The sequence below is a fragment of the Gorilla gorilla genome, chromosome 13 (genome assembly GCF_029281585.2).
Source record: "Gorilla gorilla gorilla isolate KB3781 chromosome 13, NHGRI_mGorGor1-v2.1_pri, whole genome shotgun sequence".
In the NCBI taxonomy this organism is placed as follows: domain Eukaryota; kingdom Metazoa; phylum Chordata; class Mammalia; order Primates; family Hominidae; genus Gorilla; species Gorilla gorilla.
The window spans coordinates 15,627,259-15,647,438 of record NC_073237.2 but is presented as its reverse complement, the minus strand read 5'-3'; the positions used below and the strand labels follow the sequence as shown (position 1 = coordinate 15,647,438).

General features: G+C 37.0%; 1 pseudogene; it reads right to left on the bottom strand.

The window, feature by feature from the left end:
- LOC129524665 (phosphatidylinositol 3,4,5-trisphosphate 3-phosphatase TPTE2-like) overlaps positions 1–20,180 on the bottom strand; it is a 41,111-nt pseudogene that overhangs the window by 11,632 nt on the left and 9,299 nt on the right.

The window sequence follows — 20,180 nt, the reverse complement described above, 5'->3', positions numbered from 1 at the left end:
AATATAAATTTTTTTGATATAGCAGATATTAAACTGATAATAATATTATGCTTGATCTTAGCCAAAAGGCCAAAAAATGATACAAATGGGAATTTGACGAGAACTTCAAAATGTAGAGAAGTTAAAGTTAGTACAAGAGTAAAAGTCCTTCTTTGGGGTACTGCATCTTCTTTATTCCATTAATGGTACTTAGCCTGTATACTCTTCACCGGTCCCTAAATATCACAATCTTTTAGTTTCAAAGTATGTGGGAATTTACCTAAACATTTCATTTTAAAGCAATGTATTTGGTATAGAATGAGAACATTTGAAGTTGAAAAGATTATATAGAATAAAAGGCACAGAAAATGCTAAAATTAATGAAAAACTTTAAGAGAGGTAAGTCTTATGTTTCATACCTGGGAATATTCCTAAGCAACTTAATGTCAAAAAAAAATGTAAACGACATCAACCAGCAGAAGAATCACAATAATGGCAGTATCTAAAATGTTAAATAAGTCAGAAAAATACTGCTGTCTCCTGTAATATAAAACAAAAAAATAAGTTCATTCCCCCCTGCAAGAAGAGATAGGAATATTTAAAGACCACAAACTATTGACTCATCCCCATTAAGAATTCTACTATCAAGAATTATTTAAAATGTATTTTCTAGAGTAGACTAAGGGAAAAATATAACATTCATGGGAAGTTTTCAAACAATAAAATTATATTCATCATTTGACACTTATATGTGACTAAAACACCAACATGGCAATTCAAACATAATAAGAGATATAACTAAATGCGTAATAATCACACTCATTGTGGACAATGGGGTATCTATCCCCTCAAGCATTTATCATTCATGTTACAAACAATCCAATTACACTCTTTCAGTCATTTAAAAATATACAATCAAGTTATTGTTGACTATGGTCAATCTGTTGTGCTATCAAATAGTAGGCGTTACTCATTCTATTTTTTTGTACCCATTAACCATCCCCACCTCCCCACCCCCAAGCCCCTACTACCATTCCCAGCCTCTGATGACCAGCCGTCTACTCTCTAGGTCTATGAGTTCAATTTTTTTTTTTTTTTTTTTTTTTAGAGCCCCATAATAAGTGAGAACATGTGATGTTTACCCTTCTGTGCCTGGCTTATTTCACTTAACGAACATAGTGATCTCCAGTTCCATCCATGTTGTTCCAAATGACAGGATCTCTTTTTTTTTTTTTTTTTTTTTTTGAGATGGAGTTTCACTCTTGTTGCCCAGGCTGGAGTGCAATGGCGTGATTTCGGCTCACTGCAACCTCCACCTCCTGGGTTCAAGCGATTCTCCTGCCTCAGCCTCACGAGTAGCTGGGATTACAGGCGCCCGGCACCACACCCAGCTAATTTTTGTATTTTTAGTAGAGATGGGGTTTCTCCATGTTGGTCAGGCTGGTCTCGATCTCCCGACTTCAGGTGATCTGCCCATCTCAGCCTCCCAAAGTGCTGGGATTAGAGGCATGAGCCAGTGCACTTGGCCAGGATCTTATTGTTTTTTATGGCTAAATAATACTCTCCTGTGTATATGTACTATATTTTCTTTACCCATTCATCTGTTGATGGGCACTTAGGTTGCTTCCAAATCTTAGCCATTATGAACAGTGCTGCAACAAACAGGGAATGCAGATATCTCTTCTATATACTGATTTCCTTTTTTGTGGGTATCTACCCAGCAGTGGGATTGCTGGATCATATGGTAGTTCTATTTTTAGTTTTTTGAGTAACCCCCAAACTGTTCTCCAATTGGTTCCACTAATTTACATTTCCATGAACAGTGTATGAGGGTTCTCCTATCTTCACATCTTTGTCAGGATTTGTTATTGCCTGACTTTTGGATATAAACCATTTTAGCTGGGGTGAGATGATATCTCATGGTAGTTTTCTACACTGAGAATTTCTCTAATGATCAATCATGTCAAGCATCTCTTGATATGCCTGTTTACCATCTGTATGTTTTGAGAAATGCCTATTCAAATCTTATCCTCATTTAAAAAATTAGATTATTACATTTTTTCCTAGAGAGTTGTTTGAGCTCCTTACATATTCTGGTTATTAATCCCTTTTCAGGTGGGTAGTTTGCAAGTATTTTCTCCCATTCTGTGGGCTGTCTCTTCACTTTGCTAATTGTTTCCTCTGCTATGAAGCAGTTTTTTAACTTGATGTGATCCCATTTGCCCATTTTTGCTTTGGTTGCCTGTGCTTGTCAGGTATAGCCCAAGTAATTTTTGCTCAGACCAATGTCCTGGAGATTCTTCCCAATGTTCTCTTGTAGTATAGTAGTTTCATTGAGGTCTTAGATTTAAGTCTTTAATTCATGTTGATTTGATTTTTGTATATGGTGAGAGGTAGGGGTCTAGGTGCATTCTTCTGTATGTGTATATCCAGTTTTCCCAGAACCATTTGTTGAAGAGATGTCTTTTGTTCAATGTATGTTCTTGGCACATTTATGAAAAATGAGTTCACTGTAAGTGTGTGTGGATTTGTTTCTGGGTTCTCTATTCTATTCCAGTGGTCTGTGTGTCTGTTTTTATGCCAGTGCCATGGTGTTTTCGTTATATAGTTCTGTAGTATAATTTGAAGTCAGGTAATGTGATTCCTCCAGCTTTGTTCTTTTTGCTTAGAATAGCTTTGGCTATTCTGGGTCTTTTGTGGCTCCATATAAATTTTAAGATTGTTTCTTCTATTTCTGTGAAGAATGTCATTCATATTTTGACAGGGAGTGCATTGAATCTGTAAATTGCTTTGGATAGTATGGACATTTTAACAATATTGATTCTTCCAATCCATGAACATGGAATCTCTTTCCATTTTTTGGTGTCCTCTTCAATTTCTTTCATCAGTGTTTTATCATTTTCATTATAAAGATCTTACACTTCTTTGGTTAGGTTAATTTCTAGGTATTTAATTTTATTTGTGGCTATTGTATATAGGACCACTTTTTAAATGTCCTTTCCAAATGGTTCACTGTTGACATATAGAAATGCTACTGATTTTTGTATATTGATTTTGTATCCTGCAACTTTACTGAATTTATCAATTCTAATAGTTTTTTTGGTGGAGTCTTTAGTATTTTCCAAATAAAATGTATCATCTGCAAACACAAGGATAATTTTACTTCTTCCATCCCAATTTGGATTTCTTTTTTTATTCCCTTTCTTTCTCTTCTATAATGGCTCTAGCTAGGACTTCCGGTACTATGTTGAACAACGGTGGTAAAAGTGGGCATCCTCACTGTGTTCTAGATCGCAGAGAAAAGCTTTTCATTTTTTCCCCATTCAGTACGGTAATGACTGTGGGTCTGTCATATACGGTTTTTATTAAGTTGAGGTATGTTACTTCTATACCCAGTTTTTTTAGGGTGTTTACCATGAAGGGATGTTGAATTTTATCAAATGCTTTTTCAGCATCAACTGAAATGATCTTATGGTTTTTATCCTTTACTGTGTGGATATAATGTATCGCATTGATTGATTTACAAATGTTGAACCATCCTTGCATCCCAGAGACACATCCCACTTGTCATGATGAATGATCTTTCCCATATATTGTTGAATTCAGTTTTCTAGTATCTTGTTGAGTATTTTCGCATCAATATTTATCAGATATATTAGCATGTTTTTGGTTTTGGTTTTGGTTTTTGGGTTTTTTGTTCTTATTTTTATTCTTTTTGAGACTGAATCTCACTCTGTCACCCAGGCTAGAGTGCAGTGGTGTGATCTCAGCTCATTGCAACCTCTGCCTCCCAGGTTCAAGTGATTCTCTGGCCTCGGCCTCATGAGTAGCTGAAATTACAGGTGCCCGGCACCACACCCAGCTAATTTTTGTATTTTTAGTAGAGACAGGGTTTCACCATATTAGCCAGGCTGGTCTCGAACTCCTGACCTCCAGTAAACCACCCGCCTCTGCCTCCCAAAGTGCTGGGATTATGGGAGCGAGCCACCACTTCCAGCCTACATGTGTCTTTATGGGAGAAGAGTGTTTCCTGTAGGCAACAGAGCAATGGGTTTTTTTATTTTATTTATTTTTGAGCTGGAGTCTTGCTCTGTCACCAGACTGGAGTGCAGTGGCACCATCTCGGCTCACTGCAACCTCTGCCTCCCGGGTTCAAGTGATTCTCCTGCCTCAGCCTCCTGAGTAGCTGGGACTACAGGTGTGCACCACCACACCCTGCTAATTTTTGTATTTTTAGTAGAGACAGGGTTTCACCATGTTTGCCAGGATGGTCTGTAGCTCTTGACCTCATGATCTGCCTGCCTTGGGCTCCCAAACTGCTGGGATTACAGGCGTGAGCCACCACACCTGGATGGGTCTTGTTCTTTCATCCATTCATCCACTCTATCTTTTGATTGAAAAGTTTAGTCCACTGACATTCAATGTTATTATTGATAAGTAAGGACTTACTCCTGCCATTTTGTTATTTGTTTTCTGGTTGTTTTGGGGTCTTCTCTTCCTTCTTTCCTTCCTGTCTTTCATTAGTGAAGGTAATTTTCTCTGGTGATATGATTTAGTTTCTTGTTTTTTATTTTTCGTGTATCCATTGTTATATTTTTTGGTTTGAGGTTACCATGAGGCTTGTAAATACTATCTTATAATCCATTATTTTAATCTTATAAGTTTTCATAAACAAGTAAAAAGAAAACTAATAAAAACTCTACAACTTAGTCTCCCTATTTTTTAACTTTTTGTTATTTCTATTTATATCTTATTATACCATCTATGTCTTGAAAAGTTGTAGTTAATATTTTTGATTGGCTCATAGTTTAGTCTCTCTACTTAGAGTAAGAGTAGTTTATACATCATAGTTACAGTGTTATAACATTCTGCATTTTTCTGTATACCTACTATTACCAGTGAGTTTTATACCTTCAGGTTGTTACTTATTGCTCACTAATGTCCTTATCTTTCTGATTGAAATACTCCCTTTAGCATTTCTTCTAGGACAGGTCTGGTGTTGACAAAATCCCTCAGCTTTTGTGTGGAAAAGTCTTTATTTCCCCTTCACTTTGAAGGATATTTTCACTGGATACACTGTTCTAGGGTAAATGTTTTTTTCCTTCAGCACTTTCAATATGTCATGCCACTCTCTCCTGGCCTGAAACGTTTCTACTAAAGAGTCTGCTGCCAGATATATTGTAGCGCCATTGTATATTATTGGTTTCTTTTCTCTTGCTGCTTTTAAGATCCTCTTTTTATCCTTGATCTTTGGGACTGTGATTATTAAATGCCTTGAGGTAGTCTTCTTTGAGTTACATCTGCTTCGTGTTTTATAGCTTTCTTGTACTTGGATATTGATATCTTTCTGTAGGTTTGGGACGTTCTGTTACCATCCCTTTGAATAAACTTTCTACACTCCCCACCTCCTCTTTAAGGCCAATACCACTTATATTTGTCCTTTTGAGGCTATTTTCTAGATCCTGTAGGCAGGCGTCATTGTTTTTTATTCTTTCCTTTGTCTCCTCTATGTATTTTGAAATAGCCTGTCTTCAAGCTCATTAATTCTTTCTTCTGGTTTATCAATTCTGCTATTAAAAGACTAATGCATTCTTCGGCATGCCAATTACATTTTTTGGCTTCAGAATTTCTGCTTGATTCTTTTAAATTATTTCAATCTCTTTGTTAAACTTATCTAATAGAATTATGAATTCCTTCCCTGTGTTATCTTGAATTTCTTTGAGTTTCCTTCCTCAACACAGCTATTTTGATTTCTTTGTCTGAAAGGTCACATATCTCTGTTTCTACAGGATTGGCCCCTGGTGCCTTATTTAGTTCATTTGGTGAGGTCATGTTTTCCTGGATAGTGTTGATGCTAGCAGATATTCTTTGGTGTCTGGGCACTGAAGAGTTAGGTATTGATTGTAGTTTTCACTGTATTTATTGTAGTTTTCACTGTCAGGGCTTGTTTGTACCCATCTTTCTTGGGAAGGCTTTCCAGATATTTGAAAGAACTTGGATACTGTGATCTAATCTCTATCTGCTTTAGGGGGCACCCCAAGCCTCCTAAACTCTGGTTCTTGCAGACTCATAGTGGTACTGCCTTAATGGTCTTGGACAAGATCCAGGATAATTCTCTGCATTACCAAAAAGAGACTCTTGTTTTCTTCCCTTACTTTCTCCCAAACAAACAGAGTCTCTCTCTCTGTTCTGAGGCACCTAAAGCTTGGGGTTGAGTGACATAAGCATATCTGTGGCCACCACTACTGTGACAGCATTGGGTCAGACCTGAGGCCAGCACAGCACGGGGTCTTGCCCAAGACCTGCTGTAACCACTCCTTAGGTATTGCAGGAGTTTACTGAAGGCCCTGGGGCTCTACAGTCATCACATGGTAAAAACAGCCAGGCCTGTGTCCTTGCCTTCAGGATGGCAAGTTCTCCTAGCCTCCAGGTGGATCCACAGGTGCTGTCTGGGAATCAGGGCCTAGATCAAAAACTGTAAAAGTCTACCTAGTGTTTTATTGTGCTATGGCTGAGCTGTCACTCAAACCACAAGATGCAGTTCCTCCCACTCTTTCCACCCCTGTCCAAAGGCAGAGGAACATCAATCCATGGCCACCTCAAACACAGGACATGGGGGGGTACTGCCAGACTACCACCAATGTTCTCATAAGGCCCAAATGCTCTTAAGTCAGTTTGTAGTGAATGCTCCTGTTAATTATTTTAAAATTTTTTTTTTTTTTGAGATGGAGTCACCCTGTCACCCAGGCTAGAGTGCAATGGCATGATCTCAGCTCAGTGCAACTTCTGCCTCCCAGGTTCAAACGATTCTCCTGCCTCAGCCTCCCAAGCAGCTGGGATTACAGGCAACCACCACCACATCCAGCTAATTTTTGTACTTTTAGTAGAGACGGGGTTTCACCATGTTGGCCAGGATTGTCTCGAACTCCTGACCTTGGGATCCTCCCACCTCAGCCTCCGAAAGTGCTTCTTATAAAACTACAAAGTAGCTTAATGCATTATAAAAATAATCAAACTTACCCTTCTACAAGTACTCGAAGAAGAACATCCATGAGAAAAAATAAGGCAATAGCTAGAGAAATAGAACGATACTCCAAAGGAATATAAAGTTTGCTGTCAGTGAAAATTAGGTCAGCAAGGACGAGAGTGACATCCAGTAAGACCAGGAAAACTCCAAATAGTCTAAAATAAACAAATAAATAAATAAATAAATGCAAAGATAAAGGGGCATTTGTCCCTGTAGCTATACTATATTTAAGCCACTGATCAGGTACCAAAATGTTATTATTTAGTATTAAGCTGCCCAGTGGCAGGAAAAACTGTAATGCCTTAGAATCTCAGAAAAATCACTGTTTTCACCCAATAGAAGCAGTTCTTAATAAACAAAATTCTCACCAAACCACTTCACAAGATATTATTGTGGCCTTTTACAGTAAACACACCAGGCCAACACCTCAAGAGAGAAAAGTAAAACTGAATTAAAATCACCTGTGTGTTTACAAACTCTTCTTAAAATTTGCGAATTTCATAAGAAGTTTATACCAATTTCTCATAAAAAATAAACCCTCATTAATCTGGATAATTCTAAAGAATTTATTAATAAAAACCAAATGAAAGCATGAGTAACATAAGCTCTTAAAAGACCAAGATTTTTCATCAGTGACATTTTCAACAAGCACATGATTTCATATTTATGGGTGCTTCTAGCAGAGTGATGGGCACATGAGTCTTGAACTCTAAAGTACCTCCTGCCACTTGCTGTTACATATTCTAAATATATTCTCCATAAATTGATTAAACTATTTGCCTAGTCTATGAAGGTGAATTCATCTTTGAAGTACTTTTTTAAAAACTTGCAGCTCAAATTCAAATATTATTAATTCAAAAGGAAACAATTATATTGCATAAATCTATATCATAGTATGAAATCTTACTCTTATGCAGAGAAGAGTCTAAGTAAATTGTTTCCAGAATTAAAGAGTAATTCCTGATGTATAAGGTACTAATAAAACACTTTACTAATAATTATAGAATTTTAACATTTGATTTTCATTAATGTTACTTTTGCAGATGGAAGAAATACAATATTAATATATTACTATTAATCTTAGGCAAAAGCCATTTATTTGCAATTCTTAATGTCCAGCTTAAACCAAAATTCCATGATAAATTAGATTACATTAGATGGGGCACATGGCTACTTAGCAACTGATGGACAGTGGAAATGCTTTTTTGTTATTTTATTTCAGTGTTTCTCATTGAAGTATTAAGTCTCATATATATATATATGTATGTATAGATATATATGAGACTCATATATTTTCTTTTCTTTTCTTTTTTTTTTTTTTTTTTTTACATGGAGTCTTGCTGTGTCACCAAGGCTGTGGTGCAATGGTGCAATTTCAGCTCATTGCAACCTATGCCTCCTCGGTTCAAGCGATTCTTCTGCCTCAGCCTCCTGAGTAGCTGGGATTATAGGCACCCACCATTATGCTTGGCTAACTTTTGTATTTTTAGTAGAGATGGGGTTTCACCATGTTAGCCAGGCTGGTCTTGAACTCCTGACTTCATGTGATCCACCCGCCTCGGCCTCTCAGAGTGCTTGGATTACAGGCGTGAGCCACCGTGCCCAGCCAAGTCTCAGATATATTTAATACATGGTGTTTTCTATGTCTCACATACCCAAATGCAAAGGATGATACAATTGAATGCACAATTTTCTTAATCTTGCTGCTGCAAAAAGAAGTAAAAATAAAATTAATCAGGTTTCTTCTAACATATATTGTAAATTTAACCAAAAAACAAAGGGCCTTATAAATATAATTTCAAAAGAAAATTATTCAGAAGTTGTATAACAAAATGCTTTTTACTAATAGCTAAAATTTTATTCTTCCTGCTCCATGAGTATTTTACTTGTTTACTATGCTATCCAGAATATATGCAAATAAGACAGTAAACTTTGGATGTTTAGTAACATTTCCATTGCATGCAAAGCTCCAACCCCAACTTTATGGCAATACTAAACTTAAACTTGTGGTCATCATCTCAAGGAGTATAGCATGAAGACAGAAAAGGGTGGTAGAAGAGAACTGTATTTTAATGCCAGCCTGGGCAAATCATCAAACTTTGGCCAGATCTCAGTTTCCACTGCAATAAAATAAGGTGTTTCAGGAATGAGCATAGGGAGTAAATGGTGCTCTTGTCATCTCCTCAAACTAGACACCTAGTGAACAGATACACATTAGCAAGAGTCGCATATGAGGTTGCAAACGAACTTCAGAGGTAAGACATTTTAGTAAGATATACTTCAAAGGAGAAACACCCGAAAGACTGGGTTCCTTCCATTAATCAAAGGAAGGAGAACCTGTTTGATGGAGCCTCCAATAATGCCTCATTTTACCTTATGGCTGGAGACAAGGTAGCTCATGAGGAACAATTTTTTTTTGTCCTACTGAAGCCTCCTGTGTTGGAGGCTCTTCAGGAGGAGAAGCCTCCAACACAGGAAGCTTCAGTAGGAGAAGACTTCAGGAAGTTTCTGTCATACTGAAGCCTCCAACACAGGACTCAAATTCCACCCCAAGAGCCATGAATCCTAAGACAATGCTCACAGCCTGTGCCTAAGATGGGAGAACAAAGAGGGCAGATACTGAGCAGAACTGGGGCACTGACAATTGGCCTTTGACATGAACAGACATTTCTCAAAAGAAGACATGCTTGTGGCCAACAAACATGTGAAGAAAAGCTCAATATCACAGATTAGAGAAATGCAAATCAAAACCACAATGAAATACCATTTCACACCAGTCAGAATGGCTATTACTAAAAAGTCAAAAAATAACAGATGCGGGCAAGGTTGCAGAGAAAAAGGAACACATATACATTGTTGGTGGGAGTGTAAATTAGTTCAATCACTGTAAAAAGCACTATGGCAATACCTTGAAGAGCTAAAAGCAGAACTATTTGACTGAGCAATCCCAATACTGAGTAGATACCCAGAGGAATATAAATCATTCTACTATAAAGATACATGCATATGAATGTTCACTGCAGCACTATTTACAATAGCAAAGACATGGAATCAACCTAGGTACCCATCAATGACAGATTGGATAAAGAAAATGTGGTACATATATACCATGGAATACTATGCAGCCATAAAAAAGAATGAGATCATGTATTTTGTGGGAACATCGATGGAGCTGGAGGCTCTTATCCTTAGAAAACTAGTGCAGAAACAGAAAACCAAATACTGAATGTTCTCACCTATCAGTGGTAGCTAAATCATAAGGACTTATGAACACAAAGAAGGAAATAGACACTGGGGTCTACTTAAGTGGGGAGGGCAGGAGGAGAGAGAGGAGCAGAAAAGATAACTATTTGGGTACTGAGCTTAATACCTGGATGATGAAATAATATGTAAAAAATAAAAAAAATCCTCCCTGACACAAGTTTACCTACGTAGCAAATCTCACGTGTACCTCCAAACCTAAAATAAAAGTTAAAAAAAAAAAAACATTGGTCTTTGATGAATGATGTTAGGTTAACCTGAGATAAAGGAAATCCCCAATCCTTCTAATCTTCCCCTCTCCACCTGGACCCACCACCTCCACCCAGGCTTGGAGAGTTAAGGCTGATGTAGATGGAGGATCAATTGGCCAAAAGAGGTGAATTCTCTCCTCAAGTTGCCATTCCCTTACTACAAGAACCTCTGATCCCACACAGTCTACTAGATCTCTGGGTATCAAGGAAATGTCATAAATCTGAACTCACTTGACAATGTCACCATACAGAACCAAGTCTGACAGATTACGAAGGCATGAAGAAGTGGCTTGGGTGGCTTTAGCCCCTTAATCTGTTTCAGTGTATCCTGAAACTATACCAAGTAAATACACAATTGAGACTTTTTTGCTTAAAAAAAGAGTACTATGTAAATGAAGCTTCAAGCAGTTATGTGCAGAGTTTGCAGGGAAATAACTATGACTCAGTAAATCCATATCCAGGAAAAGTACTGTTCACACTCGGGAGCAACAGACAGACACTCCAACATGAAGCAACACGAAGCATAGCCTCCATGTACCTTTCCTAAAAACAATTACTCAAAGTGCTTGAGTCAGCTGAGCAATGAATCAAAATGAAGAACAAAAATGTAGCAGGTGACCAAAAGCAATGGCGACAAAAGCCAAAATTGACAAACAGGATCTAATTAAACTAAAGAGCTTCTGCACAGCAAAAGAAACTACCATCAGAGTGAACAGGCAACCTACGGAATGGGAGAAAATTTTTGGAATCTACTCATCTGAGAAAGGGCTAATATCCAGAATCTACAAAGAACTCAAACAAATTTACAAGAAAAAAATCAAACAACCCCATCAAAAAGTGGGCAAAGGATATGAACAGACACTTCTCAAAAGAAGACATTTATGCGGCCAACAGACACATGAAAAAATGCTCATCATCACTGGCCATCAGAGAAATGCAAATCAAAACCACAATGACATACCATCTCACACCAGTTAGAATGGTGATTATTAAAAAGTCAAGAAACAACAGGTGCTGGAGAGGATGTGGAGAAACTGAACACTTTTACACTGTTGGTGGGACTGTAAACTAGTTCAACCATTGTGGAAGACAGTGTGGCGATTCCTCAAGAATCTAAAACTAGAAATACCATTTGACCCAGCCATCCCATTACTGGGTATATACCCAAAGGATTATAAATCATGCTGCTATAAAGACACATGCACACGTATGTTTATTGCGACACTATTCACAAAAGCAAAGACTTGGAACCAACCCAAATGTCCAACAATGATAGACTGGATTAAGAAAATGTGGCACATATAAACCATGGAATATTAAGCAGCCATAAAAAAGGATGAGTTCATGTCCCTTGTAGGGACATGGATGAAGCTGGAAACCATCATTCTCAGCAAACTATCGCAAGGTCAGAAAACCAAACACTGCATGTTATCACTCATAGGTGGGAATTGAACAATGAGAACCCTTGGACACAGGAAGGGGAACATCACACACCAGGGCCTGTCATGGGGTGGGGGGATGGGGGAGGGATAGCATTAGGAGATACACCTAATGTAAATGATGAATTAATGGGTACAGCACACCAACATGGCACATGCATGAATATGTAACAAACCTGCACATTGTGCACATGTACCCTAGAACTTACAGTATAATAATAAAAAAAAAAGTAGCAGGTGAAAATGTAAATAAATGATCCTAAAAGTAAAGATAAATGATATAAAATCATGAATAATAGTATCGATTTGAATTTTTAGGCATTCTTACACTAGGATTCAAGGTGTGGAAGAAGATAGAAGTAAAGGCAGGTTGCATTTCTTATCTTTCACAGGTACAAGTCCAGTTTTATTCTCGATATTGATGGAAAAATGGTATAATTATGTTTTCTAAACATTTAAATATAAACATTGATAGACTAGAAATGGGCTTCTGACTTGCATATCAACAAAAAATGCAAGGGATAGAAACAAATCAATTAATAGCAAAACATAGACAAATTTACAAAGAAAATATCAAAGTATTTTTAATAAAGAAAAAGATGATAAATAAAACCAAACGTACCAGAAATCATAAATACAAACATATTACTCTCATATTGCATATTGAGAAATACTCTCAGATAACTTTGAAATTAAAGGCATTACATGCTATACACGAGAGACAAAAACTAAATTTAAATGGCAATTCAAAAATAAAGAGATAGAGGCCAGGTGCGGTGGCTCACGCCTGTAATCCCAGCACTTTGGGTGGCCAAGGTGGGTGGATCATGAGGTCAAGAGATCGAGACCATCCTGGCCAACATGGTGAAACTCCATCTCTACTAAAAATACAAAAAATTAGCTGGGCGTGGTGGTGCATGCCTGTATTCCCAGCTACTCAGGAGGCTGAGGCAGGAGAATCGCTTGAACCTGGGAAGCGGAGGTTGCAGTGAGCTGAGTGGAGCCACTGCACTCCAGCCTGGTGACAGAGCAAGACTCCGGCTCAAAAAAAAAAAAGAGAGAAAAAAAGATATGAGATACTAAACCTTAATACACTGAAAGTTCCAATAATATCAAAGTTGAATTAAAAGCACAAATATTAACTATGAACATGACTCATTTTTTATCAATAGAAGGTGGAAGCTACATGACACTAACAAGACCGTGTTTAATGAAATGGGATTTGTATTGAAGGCAGGTGCTATCTCCCCCACTGGACACATTTTTCTCTTGTGCAGACTCTGGGGGTAGGGAGGTGGCCATGATGCAAAGCACGAAAAACACTGTAGTGACTCTGGTCTTCCTGCTCACTCTAGATCACTAAAACAGGGTAAGGACAATACAGAGGGATGACATGTTCATGCTGAAAAAATTATGAGTCACTTAGGAGAAAAGTAAATTTCTACACTTTATACCTTAAGACAAAGTAAATTCAGGGCAGATATTTTATTTAAATGAAGAAAATAAATTCAAAACAGAAATTTTGGTGGATATATTTAAAATCTTGGGGTGAGAAGGACTTTCTGAGAATAACATTAAAGGCAAAATCACAAAGAAAAGTACAGATACATTTGATTACATGAGGATTAAATGCTTTTATGTAGTGAAAAGCAAGACAACCTGGGAGAAATTGCTTATATTACATAAAATAGAAAAAGGATCAATAGATTTAACTTTTCAGTCCAAAGACAGAAAAGGATAAATGAAGGTGTGTCAAAGAACGTGCATTAGAACAAATATATTTACTAATATCAGAGAAATCAATGATGGCTAGTGTTAAGTGTGGGAGGGGAGAAATGTACACTTTGCATCTTGATGTTAAAGCATATATCAATATCAATAGCGTCACAATCATTCCCTTTGACACAGAATTTCCACTTCTGAGAATTTATGACAAGCAAATAACCAACAATATACGGAGATTTAGCCTCAAATATATTCATTTTTGTAAGTTAAAAACTTGTAAAAAACTGAATTGTTCAGCAATATCTGACTATTAAATGAATTATAGCACATCTACACCATGAAATATCACACAACTGTTACAAATAATGTTGTAAGTGCACATGAATATATATTAACAAAAAATATAGCTATGATGTCATTAATAAGGTTATTTGCAAAAGAATAAGTATGGTCTCATATCTGTACACAAAAAAAGTGTATGCTTAAAGAACTTAGAAGTGCATGCATCAAAGTTTAAGAATGACTAAATGTGGGTAGATTTGTTGATTGTATTTTCAGATTTTCCTTAATGAACTCTTATGTTATTTTTAGCTTTTAGAATAAAACCTATTTACAGAACTACAGAGTTTTCAAAGTATTTTTGCATGTTATTTTCATTTTATTACTAATTTTTTAAATACAATATCCAATACATGGATTGCATAATAGCCAGTTTACATTTGAATAATCTGAAAGTTAAAGAGGGTTAGTGACTTGCTGAGTATCAGGTGAATGAATATATGATGGCAAAGCCAAGCACTGATTCCAGCTTTTACTATAAATCCAATATCATTCCCCTGTTATGAAACACCAGCATTTCTCACAGGGACTACTGCAAATTCCTCCTATATCTATGTAATGAGACTTTGTAATTTAAAAATAAAATAAAATGAAAACCTGCTTTATTTTGTTTGGAGTGGGGAAAGAAGGAAATGCTTGCCTTGCTTAATCGGTCTAATTTTGTTTCAGCCCTGGGCAGCTCCATTACAGAAAACGTATAGTTAATCTGCAGACACACAGTTTAATTCAGTGGCAAATTCAGGGTAATTTGAAGAACTATTTTTATTTGCCCTCTTTGTTTCCAATCTTTGTTTAGTCACCAACAGCTTACAACCATGGTGAGTTAACTTCCTCTATGGCAGTACTTCCTCTCCAGCATTGACACAAGCTGGTGAATGGTTATACAACTGGGCAAGAAAGAAGCAGAAGAAAAATCTCCTGAATATGTCTGCAGTTCAGACACAAGCCAGTTTAAGAATGTATTGTTTCATTACAGTGAGTACATGATAAAATGCCTTCAGGTCAGTGCAACAGGAAGTACTCTAGTGAGATTAGAAACAAATAAGAATAAAATCCCAATGAGCATAAAGAGGTCTTAGTCAGCAAAATATGTTTGCTTTTGCTATCAATACTATTTGCTCATAGGCAAAATGTACAAAATTGGGAATCACACCATATCCAGTAAAAATGAGAAACGTTCACTATTGATGAGTTAAGTAGCATTCTGCATTCCTGTTTTTTTTAAAAAAACTTTTAATGGAATTAATTTCCTCTAAGAATACTTTTTACATTTTCAAGCTAGAAGAACATTTATTTCTGAATGGATGGAATTTTTTTTTCAAAATAATACTTGTCTAAGAATTCAACTGGAGTAAATACGGTGTACCCTCCCACCCATACATTTTGATATCTTTCCATAGTTTCCCTTTTTCCTTCTTGCCTCAGCGGAAGCCCTGTTTAACTAAAGGTAAGAGATCCATCAATGGCTCCCTCCTTTCAAACTTCAAACTGACTTACTCATATGAAGCAACATTTTCAGCATCTTCAACTTCAAACTTGGAAAGTCGTGCTAACACACTTTAGCCACCAAAAAAAAAAAAAAGCAAAAATATATCATTAGATATTTGCTACACAAAATAGTGATGAAAAATATATTTGAATAACAAGAATCCCATGAATCTAAAGGATATAGTAAACATGACTTAGCTCACTGGAAGACCTAATATTTAAGAAAGAAAATTACAATCATTAACCAGAAACTCTTTCCTCATGGATACTCCCAACACTGAATTTTGCATATTTTTATCTTCTTTTCTCTTTCTGTCTCTTTCTATATATATGTATATAAAGATATATAAAAGAATATGTATATGGATATATAATATATAAATAATATGTGTATAGACATATCTCAAAGACATTGTGGGTTTCATTCCAGACCACTGCAATGAAGCAAAAACTGCATTAAGCAACTCACACAAATGTTTTGGGTTCCCTGTGCATATAAAAGTTATGTTTACCCTACACTGTAGCCTGTTAAGTTTACAATGGCATTATGTTCAAAAAACTTATGTGTATATCTTAATTAAAAACTACTTTATTGGTTTAAAAATGCTAATGATCACCTTTTGCTGGTGGAGGGCGTTGCCTCCATGTTCATGGCTGCTGACTGATCAGAGTGGTGGTTGCCAATGGTCGGAGTGGCTGAGACAATTTCTTAAAATAGGACAACAATGAAGTTTGCTGTAGCAAATGGCTCTTCCTTTCACAAGTGAGGATTAAGTGGTGAAGCCATCAGGTCCTGGACTTTGTTGAAAGCCTTTTTATTACTGATTTAATCTCATTACTTGTTTTTGGTCTGTTCAGGTTTTCTATTTCTTCTTGGTTTAGTCTTGGTAGGTCGTATGGGTCAAGGATTTTGTCCACCTCCTCTAGGTTTTCAAATTTATTGTAGAGTTGCTCATAATAGTCTCTAATAATTATTTTTATTTCTGTCATTATCTGTTATGCGGTCTCTTTTTTTGTTTCTGATTTTACTTATTTGGGTCTTCCCTTTTTCTTAATTAGTCTAGATAATGGTTTGTTGATATTGTTTAAACCTTTTCGTTATTAACCTTTTGTAATTTTTGCCTCAAATTTGTTTATTTCTGTTTGGTCTTCATTATTTATTTCCTTTTAATAATTTGGGGTTTGGTTTGTTCTTACTATTCTAGTTTCTTGAGGTAGAATTTTTCAGTGGTTTATTTGAAAGTTTTCTAGTTTTTTTGATCCAGGCATTTATTGCTAAAAATATACTTTTTTTTTTATACTTTAAGTTCTAGGGTACATGTGCACAATGTGCAGGTTTGTTACACATGTATACATGTGCCATGTTGGTGTGCTGCGCCCATTAACTCGTCATTTACATTAGGTATATCTCCTAATGCTATCCCTCCCCCCTCTCCCTACCCAACAACAGGCCCCAGTGTGTGATGTCCCCCTTCCTGTGTCCGAGTGTTCTCATTGTTCAATTCCCACCTATGAGTGAGAACATGTGATGTTTGGTGTTTTGTCCTTGCGACAGTTTGCTGAAAAAATGATGAGTTCATGTCCTTTGTAGGGACACGGATGAAGCTAAAAACATATTTCTTAATAACTGCTTTTGCTGCGTCCCCTGTTTTGGTATACTGTGTTTCTAGTTACATTTGTTTCAAGGAATTCTTAAATTTCATTCTTAATTTCTTTCTTCACTCACTGTAACTCAAGGGCATGTTGTTTAATTTCCATATGTCTGTATAGTTTTGAATGTTCCTCTTGTTATGAATGTCTAGTTTTATTCCATTGTGGTAAGATAAGATACCTGATAGAATTTCAATTTTTAAAAATTTCTTGAGACTTGTTTTGTAGCCTAACATACGGTCTATCTTGGATAATGTTTCATGTGCTGATGAAAAGAATGTGTATTCTGGAGCTGTTAGGTGAGATGTTCTGTATATGTTTGTTATTTATGTCCATTTGGTCTATGGTGGAGTTTAAGTCTGATGTTTCTTTGTTGATTTTCTGTCTAGATGATTTGTCCAATGCTGAGAGTGGGATACGGAAGTGCCCAACTCTTATTGTAATGGGGTCTATCTCCCTCTTTAGATCTAGTAATATTCGCTTTATATATCTAGGTGCTCTGGTGTTTGAGTGCATACATATTTACAATTATACACATATTACAATTATATTTCTTGCTGAATTGAACCCTTTATTATTACATAATACTCTTGTTTGTCAATTTTTATGGTTTTTAACTTGAACTCTGTTTTGTCTGATACAAGTATAGCTATCCCTGCTCACTTTGGGCTTCCATTTGCATAGGATATCTTTTTCCATCCCTTTATTATCAGTCTATGTGTTTCTATACCGGTAAAGTGAGTTTCTTTTAGATAAAATATAGTTGGGTCTTATTTTTTAATCCACTCAGTAAGTCTATATCCTTCATGGGGTATTTAATCTATTAACATTCAAAGTTATTATTGGTAGGTGAGGAGTTACTTCCAACGTTTTATTGTTTTCTGGTTGTTTTGTATATGTTTTATTCCTTTCTTCCTGTTTACTTTTGAAGTTGGGTAGTTTTCTGTAGTGATAAGGTTTCATTCCTTTCTCTTTCTCCTTTATGTATTGACTCTAACAGTGACTTTTAAAGTTTTGCATGTTTTCATGATGGTGGTTATCATCTTTTTACTTCCAGATGTAAGACTCCCTTGGGCATTTCTTGTAATGTTGGTCTAGTGGTGATGAATTATCTTGGTTTTTGTTTATCTATGACAGATTTTATGTCTTCTTCATTTGTAAAGGATAGCTGCGCTGGCTATAATATTATTGGCTGAAAGATTTTTTTCTTTCAGAACTTTGAATGTATCATCCCATTCTCTTCTAGCCTAAGGTTTTCCACTGGGAAATCAGCTGTTAGTCTAATGGGGATTCCATTATAAGTGTGTTACTTTTCTTTTGCTATTTTAAAAAATCTTTGTCTTTTGATTTTTCACAATTTGCCTATAATGTCTGGGTTGAATGTATTTGGGGTTCTTTGATCTTCCTGGAAATAGATGTCTAGCTCTCTCTCAAGAGTTAGGAAGTTTTATGCTATTTTATTAAATATGTTTTCCTCATATTTTCTCTACACTTTTCCTTCTGGAATGCCCATAATATGAATATTTGATCAAATTAATGGTGTCCCATAAATCCTGTAGGCTTTTTTCATTCTTTTTTATCCTTTTTTGCCTGTCTGTGTTATTTCAAAAGACTTGTCTTCAAGTTCAGAAATTATTTCTTCTGCTTGTTCTTGTCTGTAAAGCCATTGATTGTATTTTTTCATTTCATCCATTGAACTGTTTAGCTTTTAGGGCTTCTGTTTGGTTATTTTTATGATATCTGTATCTTTACTGAATTTCTCTTTCACCTGATTTCATTGACTTGCCTATCTGTATTACCTTACATCTCACTGAGTTTCCTTAAGATTATTCTTTTTTCTGTCACATCATATGTTTATGATCGGGTTCTATTACTGGATAATTATTATTTCCCTTTGTAGGTGACATGTTTTCTTGCATTTTCATGGTTGCTGTGTTTCTAAATTGATTTCTATGCATCTGGTGAAAAAGTCACCTTTTCCAATTTTATGGAGTAGGTTTACTTGTATGAATTAATTTGTATGAACGGGTCTTGGATGTCAGTTCATTGGGGTATACCGGCCTTGGTTCTACATGGATGCAGTAAGTGTAGTCTCCATGTAGTTTATTCAGCTGTGATCCACACTAGTAACATTTGCAAGTTACTCAGTGGCCTAGGTTAAGGAAGTTTGTAGTGATGGTGGTGCAGCCTTGCCAGGGGTGGGCTCACTGGGCTGTTTCTCAGGGTAAGGGTGTGTGCAGGCATACAGTGGGTCAGAAAACTTGGAGTATGGCTTTATGCCGCTGGCCATGGTGCCATCACTCTAGCCAGGAGCATGGGGATGCAGTTGCTCAACCAGGGCATGACTTCCAGATGTGCTTTGCAGGACAGTTTCTCAGGCCCAGGATGCAGGCACACAGCTGTTTGCCTGGCCTGGAAGCATGCACTCCAGGAGTGGCCTGAAGGGCTGTTTCCCATAACTGGTATGTGGGTACACAGCTGCTCATCTGGCCTGGGGGCAGTATGCTGGGGGAAACTCATGGGCCAAATATATAGGTGCATAGCTGCTAAGCTGGACTGAAGGTATCTTTGCCAGGGCTGGCCAAGAGGGGTGTTTCTCAGGCCTGGGATACAGTCAAATGACTTCTCAGCTGTCCTAGATGTGTGTCTGCTGGGGGTAGTCCATAGAGCTATTCTAGCTCAGGATGTGGGCACACTGCTGCTCAGCTGGCCTGGGTGGTGCCTGCCAGGGGAAGCCCTGGGGACTGCTTCTATGAGCCAGGATGTGGACACGAGGCTGCTCAGCTGGCGTAAGGGCATGTCTTCTGGGAGTAGCCCATGGAGCTCTTTCTTAGGTCCAGGACATGGGCATTCATGGCTGATTGGCTGGTCTGGAGGTGCATCTGCTGGGAATGGATACAGGAGTATTTCTCAGGCTCATCCAAGGTTGCACAGCTGCTTAGTTGGCCTGGGAGTGTTTCTGTGGGCGGTGGCCTAAAGGGCTGTTCCTCAAGCTGGGACATAGGTATGTGGCTGCTTAGT